This window comes from Ornithodoros turicata, chromosome 4, assembly GCF_037126465.1.
Source record: "Ornithodoros turicata isolate Travis chromosome 4, ASM3712646v1, whole genome shotgun sequence".
In the NCBI taxonomy this organism is placed as follows: domain Eukaryota; kingdom Metazoa; phylum Arthropoda; class Arachnida; order Ixodida; family Argasidae; genus Ornithodoros; species Ornithodoros turicata.
This window is the reverse complement of record NC_088204.1, coordinates 16,824,707-16,833,464: the sequence shown is the minus strand read 5'-3', so window position 1 is coordinate 16,833,464 and position 8,758 is coordinate 16,824,707. Positions and strand designations below refer to the sequence as shown.

The 8,758-nt window shown below is 47.0% G+C and overlaps 1 non-coding gene across 1 annotated transcript; it reads right to left on the bottom strand.

The window, feature by feature from the left end:
* Nucleotides 1-350: 350 nt before the first annotated feature.
* On the bottom strand, nt 351-422 carry Trnam-cau (transfer RNA methionine (anticodon CAU)). The gene has a single exon. It is a non-coding gene; the product is annotated as a tRNA-Met (tRNA).
* Between the last annotated feature and the right edge of the window lie 8,336 nt (nt 423-8,758).

Below are 8,758 nucleotides of genomic sequence, written 5' to 3'. Positions count from 1 at the left end.
TCAGTAATTCGCTGGCGACATACCAAATTGTCGAGATGTGTTCTCCTACGCAAGTACTGACATGTACACTCTTAAAAATGAACTTCACCACATAGCACGCTCCAAGCCAACCATCATCTCGAGTGACATCGTTCTGTCACATGATTTGTGGAAAACGGGGGGCGTACGCCATTTTGTGACAATTAACATTTCTGTACAAGTGTCACAAAAAGGCGTACGCCTCCCGTTTTCAATAAATCAAGGAAGGGAACGATGTCACTCGGGATGATGGTTGGCTAGGAGCGTGCTATGTGGTGAAGTTCATTTTTAAGAGTGTGTGCAATACCAAAATGAAGCGAAAATAAAAACGTTAGCAGAGCGTGGTTTCGATCCACGGACCTCTGGGTTATGGGCCCAGCACGCTTCCACTGCGCCACTCTGCTACGGGGAGGTTTCGATAAAATCGACGCGGAGCAATGTGCGGCGGTGCGGCTTCCATGCGTGAGAGCAGTGCCCTCTATATCTCGAAGTGGCACTCGTCGCACTCTGCACACGTGTGATCGAACAGACCGAAGGCAAACACTTGCGTTGGCCTATCAGCCAGTCAACATGACTGAGACCGAAACGAGCATCGGTTCGGTTACGGGTGCGGTTCAGGGTCAGAACTGTGAAAGCGGTTTTCTCTAGGATGTATCTGCAGGCGGCGTGGCTGTCGCAAAGTGATCTACAAAGTGCAAGCGGGTAAAAATGACCCTATTTATCTGTTGCGCTCCGAAAGAGTGGTGCAGTGCCATCTGACAGGTCGGACTCTTTCTTCGACGCACTTTGACCGTTTGCGATATTCCCCGTAAAATAATTTGTTGCGCTCTCTATTATCTCGTGCACATTCATGTCGCTCGGGCTCTAACACGCTACAACGCAAGAATAACTGCTTGCGTTCAGCGGCCAGGCAGACAGATGTGGAAACAAATAATGTGCAAACGCTTGGTATCGATCGCAATAATACAGTTGAGTCACAAGGGATGTACGCAATACACGTTATACGATGCCATGTCATCCGATTGGGTCCAAGCGTATGTTGTCTACACAACTTCTGAATGAAAAGCACACGACGAAGAGATTGGTGTCCCTTGCGGAAATCAGAAAAACTATACTGTCTCATAGTTGCCTTCACTCAATTTGTTCCTTCTACTTGATTTTCTGCATTCAACGCAATCATTCGCATTTTGAGGTTCTCCATTTTGGAGTTTGAATTTACGATACATTTATCCTCGTTTACACACCTACAACACTTGTATATAGTTCACCATAACACTCGATAAATATAATGGTGATGGTGATAGGGACAAGAAAAAACGGGTTCGCGGAAGTCGCGACAAGGTCTGACCGACTGCCCATAGCACCACTACAGTAGATTAGATAATGAGAATTAGATAAAGATAAAAAAAAGATAAATGAAAGGAGCAGAAGGAAAGAACGTTGGTAGGAACACTCGGACGCACACAAACACGCTCATATGATTTTGTGATTGGCCATTCACCGCTGCTGTGGTGGCGCTGAACGCTGGAGCCTGTAGCGTTGATGGCAGCAATAGGTTTCGGTCAGGGATCTCGTAGCAAGCGGCATCTCATGCGCACAACAACCCATTTCCACGAGTGACCTAAACCTAGCGCAGCACTAGGCCCTATCATTGCCTTATTTAGCGGGTCATTATTACGTTGCAGTTGTGCCACTTTCTCTGTTCAATGAAATCGCAACATACGTCTCCCTGTTTTAAAAGCCATGAAAACCGGAGTGCAGGCAACCTTTTTTGGCTATGTAGGTTAGCTATTGATACTCGACGTTTGCTATAGACAGAGATGGAACCGTTGACAGCCTGAATCGAACTGAATCCTTTGAAAGTCAGCAGCGTGACGGAGTCTCATCCTGTTTCGATCTCTGCTCGATACACACCGTGTTGGTCCTGTATCAAAAGGACTACTGCTGTTTTGTTTTTTTTTACTTATTTTTAGTCAGGCTAAAACTCGATCGATTCTTCATGACCCCGCTCCAGTCTAGAAACTTTTGAAAGCCTTTTTTTTTGGGTCAGGTATGCTGTCTTCAAGTTGTCTATACGTCTCTTGTTGCTTCCTTATACAGCGATGCCCACGTTCCCTGGTGCATTGCGCTTTTGTGTACCAGTCGTTCGGTGATTTTTGGCGCTTTAATCCGTATGTGTTTCAGAACCGTTTGAAAAGAAAGTTTTTGTGAAGAACTGAAGGACACTTGGACACAAAGTGCTGAGGGACGCAAGAACGACTGCGACATCACGTAGACACGTCATTGCGCACGTATTGTAAACGCGTCTTGTACGCGCATTTGGTATGCGCACGCTCACTTGTTAGAAATATTGTTATTCACTCTGGTTTCTACAATAGCGTTTGCTTCTATTTTTAATGCTCCATGTATGCCGTTGCTGCCCAGATGTGGCCGGCAGAGGCTTTGACGCGCTACCATTTTGGTAACTTTTTGCCCTGCCGTCCAACCACGTACCGTGGCAAAAGGAATAAATTGAATTTAATTGGATCATCTTCAAGAATCGCGTAGAAGACAAATTTAAGCCCTAAAACGGAGTATCCGAAACCATCTTTCACCCTGCAATAGATTTTGTACCAAAATGATCACTTTTGGGAGAAGGCGTAGAGGAGGTGAGATGTGGTGTCACCCTACATCTTTTCTTTTTCTTTTTGGGAATAGCAAGCCTCTAGTATGGCTAACCTTTCCCTTTGCTTTTTCTTAACCATTAGGCCGTAGAAACGTAGGCCACAATGGTGCGACCAGCTGTTCAGGGACGCTTGACGTGTGGAAGCACTGAATGGATTAAAAGATTATATCAGCACGTATGTCCTTGAGGTAGGTTGTCAGTGCACACAGCGCAGGTTGCTGGTGCTGCCTTGGCCAGCTCCCCAGTACCTTTTCTCTCAACACTAAATAGTCGGTTGTCAAGTTTCGCGAGGGCGTTCTTCAGTGTTCATCGACTAGAGTCGAAGCGTTGGCAGGTGACCAACACGTGCTCCGTGTTCTCCCTCATATGTTCCCTCATAACCCTCATATGTTCCCTCATAACCTCACGTAATCCGTTCAGATTAATGTCTGTGAGTATGTGTAATGTCTGTCAGGCTTGTGAATATGGTTTTATCAAGGAGCAGCGGACGCTGGTCTGAAAGTGACCAACTTCGTTTTCTGAAGCAATAATGCATATTTAAAGCGAGAGACCGTGTCCAAGCCAAAGCTAGAACAGCACTGCCTCGCGCTTTCTTATGATGCTATAAGAGTCATCGTGCAACAATTAAACTGGCAGCCAATATATAACTCAATTTCATAGTCAGCGCTTTCGCCCGATTCTGACGTCATCGTTAGTACCTTCCATTTTTTGCTCTGCCGAGCAATGAAGCCACCTGTTCGAGGCTAAGCTTACTGGGCTTAGGCTGGGCTTCGAGGCTAGGCCTTCGACAAGAACACACGACTCACGTCGTGTGTTCGTGTCGTCCCTCTGTGTGCCCAGACTCATGCTTTTATGCATGCATGATGGAGTTCATTCACCAGCTACGCCATTTTGTCCGTTACTCTTTCCAGTACATCTCGCTCGACTTTCACCGCTCATATTATGTTCAGCATCCGCGCTACCGCAACGTTACTTCTTCAAAGGATCCCCGGGAACGATACCATTTCTAGAGCACAATCTCTTATACAATATCACTGCGAAGCCGGTTCAGATACCAAAACAAGTCCATCCTTCAACGGAACGTCATCCACCACGGCCTTTACCCACAACCGCGCATGACCTACGTGATGCGGTCACTTTTGTTCCGATTTCGCCCTCCTTTCATCTAGCTTGTTCTATACGCTTCGTTCTGCATGAAATAGAAACAAAGCAGGTCGAAATCGTGACTTCCGCGGAATGCCAGAGTCTCCCTGTAATATCAACCCTCCCGAACGAGTCTCTGTACCAATGACAGCGTCTGCCGGCCCATGACGTGCGGTCCTCCAACTCAAAAGGCATCGGACCGTGAAGTCAACTGATTATTTTCGCCGCCCTCTTCTCTGCATCTCTTTTCTTTGCGAACCATGTCACTCGCTATTGTCTCTGTGACGCCCACGTAATGATTACGTCGCGTTCCACGCTGCTAATGGTTATGCAAGTTGCGTCACACCTGTCGTTTTGCAGCGCCTTTGGAAAAGAACATGTTTTGACAGAAAATTATTCACCTATTATTCGATGGCACGTTCCAGCGGCATGACCGAGCGTGTTAAGGCGTCCCGCTCGTTGATGGTGTATAGCTAAGGTCGTGCTGAAGCGTGGGAGGTGGTGGGTTCGAATTCTACCACCGGCTGCGCTGTTTGAGGGTTTCCCTGGGTTTTCTGAAGACCTTCCAGACGAATGCCAGCACAGTTCCCTCTGAACTCGGCCAAGGACGCATAGTAACCCCGCTGTCCTCCACTCCTTCCTGCTGTCCTCTCTCCATCTGTCCACATCTGTACGCTACTCATAGCCAGAGTTGCTTCGCGGCGCCAACACGAAATATAAAAAAAAACGTTGATGACGTCGCCATCTGATGACCTGTCTTTTTTTTTGGGGGGGGGGGGGGCAACGTATGTTTATTATAAAAAAAAAGGAGGGAAAGGTTAGCCTGCGCTCCACTTGCTAATCCCAGCAAAAGAACAAGAAAAACAAACAAACACGGGGGGGGGGTATGTTTAATACTGATAGAAAAAAAAAGAAGGAGGGAGGGGAAACAAAACACGGAATTGATCACAGTCCACCCAGAAGGCCACAGACCCGCAGGAACTGAAGAAGTGTCTTGGTCACCTCACTATGCTGTGTGGGGCCTAGCAGCGTAGCTATATGGAAAAGTTGGAGATCCTGAGGCGGGCCACGCGCAGACTTGTGCCCGTTACCCAAAAAAAGTAACTAAATACCGTTACCCGTTACTTCAGAAAAAAGTAACTAAATACGTTACTCGTTACCGACATACAAAAGTAACGAGTTCTCGTTACTCACAGGTAACGAGTTACTTTTACGTTACCGCGCATAGTTAAAGGATCCGACAGACATGCCGCCACACGTGTCAACGTGATTAGTGACCCTTCGTTTTGTCTTGTTGCCCCTCTGCGTCGCGTCCTGGGTCATTGTAATAAACCTTTTGCTGAGTCTGATAATGTGTCGTCCGTCCTTCGTGGTCCGTGTCTCTCGGCCCCTTACCATGAGTCTGCCTGGACCCTTCCCTTCTTTCCGAAGTGGGGGTGATCGGAGAATATGAAGACACAAGAAAAGACACCGGTTTTCGTGCCACCGATCACCAACGGTTCCCGAAAACAGACGAGGGGCTGCGTCATAATTTAGGGCGCAGACAAGACAAGTAAAGGCGAGAAGTCGAAACGCGTTTTTTGTAGCCATAACACAATTGGTGCCCATTCTAGGGAGGAGTGATGGTCGGAGATTACGGAAACAAGAGAGAAAAGACAACAACACATCCAGCCAGGGATAGCAATAATACTTTGAGTCACACGTGGTCGTGGATCACGCAGGTCAGAACCGCACGCATTGTGCCACACGGAGTGCCGAAATGTGCTGCCCCGCGCTGAAGAAAAGGAACGAGTAACGTCAGTAGCGAGTTACCAATTTTTGTAACTGATTTCGTTACTATTACCACATTTTAAAAAGTAACTGAATCGTTACTTCGTTACCAAAAAAAGTAACCGTTACCAAGTAACGAGTTACGTGTAACGAGTTAGGCACAACTCTGGCCACGCGCGACCGCAGGAGAAGACGGTGTGGGCGGTAACGGGTGGCAGTGGAGCAGCGGGTGCGGAATGTCTCCTTCAACATGATAGGTTGCCCGTCTTAAAGAGAAGCAGTGGAGTTCGCGCCACGTTCAGTCGAAGCCTGTGCAGCAACGACTCTTCCTCCCTGGAGTAGCGGCCTATACCAGAGTGTGGGTCTTTTAAGATTGGAATGAACTGTAGCAGTAACGTAGCGAGAAAAATATTTGGGGATAGGTTCTATGGAAACTTCAAATGGGAACCTTCCCCAAATGCACTACCAAAGGTACGATTTCAGGAAGGGGTCGAATCCCCCGAAATCCAATCCCCCCTCTCTTGCTATAAGCCGTAGCGCCGTAAGCTGTAGCGTTGCTGCTTCGTCATGATAATATCAGTCCAGCTTTGGACACGTTCATCTGGAGCACTAATTCTTAAGCAGGGTTCCGCGAACTGTACATTGGATTGGGTTGGATTGTAGAAAAATAAGCGGAGATGGTGCTTCTAAAAATGTGGCGCCGTCTGCAGCACAGTACTGCTGAGCGATCGCTCGGCGTTGGGTCAAGACGTCGTCGAAGTGCCACGGCCAGGGTACTACTTTGAGAGCACTGTAGGACTGCCTGTACCAGCTTCACTCGTTCTGCAGTACGAATAGTGTCACGCACACCTTACGCATTTTTATGTAACGGAACAGTATTATGAGAGTAGTCGGTTCTCTAGGGTCGTGCTGACAGGGTCACGGGGTATACGCCTAATAGCGTTGAGATAATAGATGTTGAGACTCATTTATCTTAAGATCCGCTTATTTTTGCTTTTTCTATGTAGCTTTACCTACCTGTACTTATTTCGGAGGAGGCACCATTTGAATATTTAACTAGGCGTGTGCTTCTACATAATCGCTCTGGAGTAGCCGGTCAATTGCCAGGGGAACACCGACAATGCCCCCGCAGCACCTACTTCCTCGATTCTAGTTGTATAACCAATAAACTGAACCTGGGAGCGCAGTACTTCATTAAAACATTGTACTAAACACATCCAACTCGCATTTATCCGTTTATAGCTCTAGGCATAACCAGACGAGTGCAACTGGGCACAAAACATATTCCTTTTCTTTTCTTATTTTTCCTTTCTTCCCCTTTTCTCCTTCTTTCTTCCCCTTTTCTTTTCTTATTTTTCTTTTCGTCCCCTTTTCTTTCCTTCCCCTTCCCTTGCCTTTTTTTTTGTTTGGAATAGCAAGCTGACCTTCGTCTGGCTGACCTTTCCTTTCTTTTTCTTAATAAACATATCCCCCCCCCCCCCCTCGATGAAGGTGCTGTCCAATATTGAGATGTCCATGCAGACTGCGCCGTGCTGCCAGGGTTTTCAAAACCATCTTCGGTTCCACCGCTTTGCGAGAACGGCAGGTGTCTGCCTTTTTCTCGTCCTTGAACTCGAGAATCCGGACGTGCTCGCCGCCGCTTGGGGTCGTAAATTTTTGGCAGGCCCGCAGCCGGTCACGCCCCATTTCAGGTACATTTTCTCTCCCAGGTGCGACATAGCGGAGAGTATAGTTACACGCGTTGAGCAACACAGGGGGTATAACGTCCGTTTCCCAGGGGTTAAAAATAAAAGGAAGAAAGAAGGAAAATGCGAAAGGAATGACCGCGGAAGGCCGTGATTTATGACACTATCCCTGCAATCGTATCGAATCTGGTAATATGGCGGCTTTTATCGTAAGAGGGCGCAAGCGCTTGCGTAAGAGCGTGGGACGTAGGTGAACGTGCGGATCGTGCCCTCAGCTTAAAGTAACGGTTGGTGCCCCAAATCAGACGTAAAAAGAACGTTCTCCCATGCTTTCTTCTCATGCTCACAGTCGCCGTGCAAAATATTCTAATTATATTAGCAATTGAATATTATAGCTGGCACTTTTGCATCCGTGACGTCGCTGTGAGTGTACCTTCCGGTTCCGCGCCTGTTCTGCAAAGTAATGAGAGTCAACCAACTCGAGACGAAACTTGTCGATCACGCTCTATCACTCCTCGAAACAGTCCTCAATCGCCTGTAGCCCGGTAGCACAAGCTGGGGAAGCCCGCCATGGTGCGGTGGCCTGGCGGACTTGCCTACGTCACCCACGTCACATACGTCACGCCTGCGTCACCGTGAAACCGAAACCGGGTGTGAACACGCCGTTAGTGTTTCGTGTTCCTTTCAAAAATCACGACGTTCTGCTATATGAAATTTTGCACATGTCGTCTACACGTATAGTTTACAGTCGAACACAACTCTAATCTCAAAATCAGCCTGCGGCTCCAGACGGCTCCTGGTGAGGTGATGATGATGATAATGGAGTCGGTAGAAGAAAGATGGTACGGAATCCTGGCAAAAAACGTTCCATTAACATGAGTTTTACGACAATGTTTTAAATACGCAGGAACTAGCGAAAAGTAAAAAGTAATTCCATTCGTATATTAGTCGATATATTATTGCAGCGCATGGAGCGTCTAGTAATGAATCAAGTCTCGCTGTGAAGTCTACAATGCCGTATTCTTTCGCCAGATTCAGCTGAGACCTTTTGTGGGCTGTAAATGTTTATGTTCGTACAACGAACCGGACATATGCAATATATCGCTGCATATTTATGAACTATCCATTGTGATCTTATGAGTACGATGAGAACGACACGAATCATACATTTGCCAAGTGCATCTTTTTTTTAAGAACACGAAACAATGCATGATCAACAGATACCTTACAAGCGACCGCAACGCAGACCAAAAAGACAAAGCCTTTCTTTTCTCTGCCACCCCTGAAGAGAATACTATATTCAAAGGATCTGGCTTTGGTGAAACAAAAATATACGCCTGAGAAGAAAATACATAAATCACTCACTGTACGTCACGTATATACCCTTTGATCCCAGAGAAACAATGGTGTGATTACGGAACGTACAAAAGACATAAAAGATAATTGGAACATGCTAGGTGTAATCCTCCGATGTGCC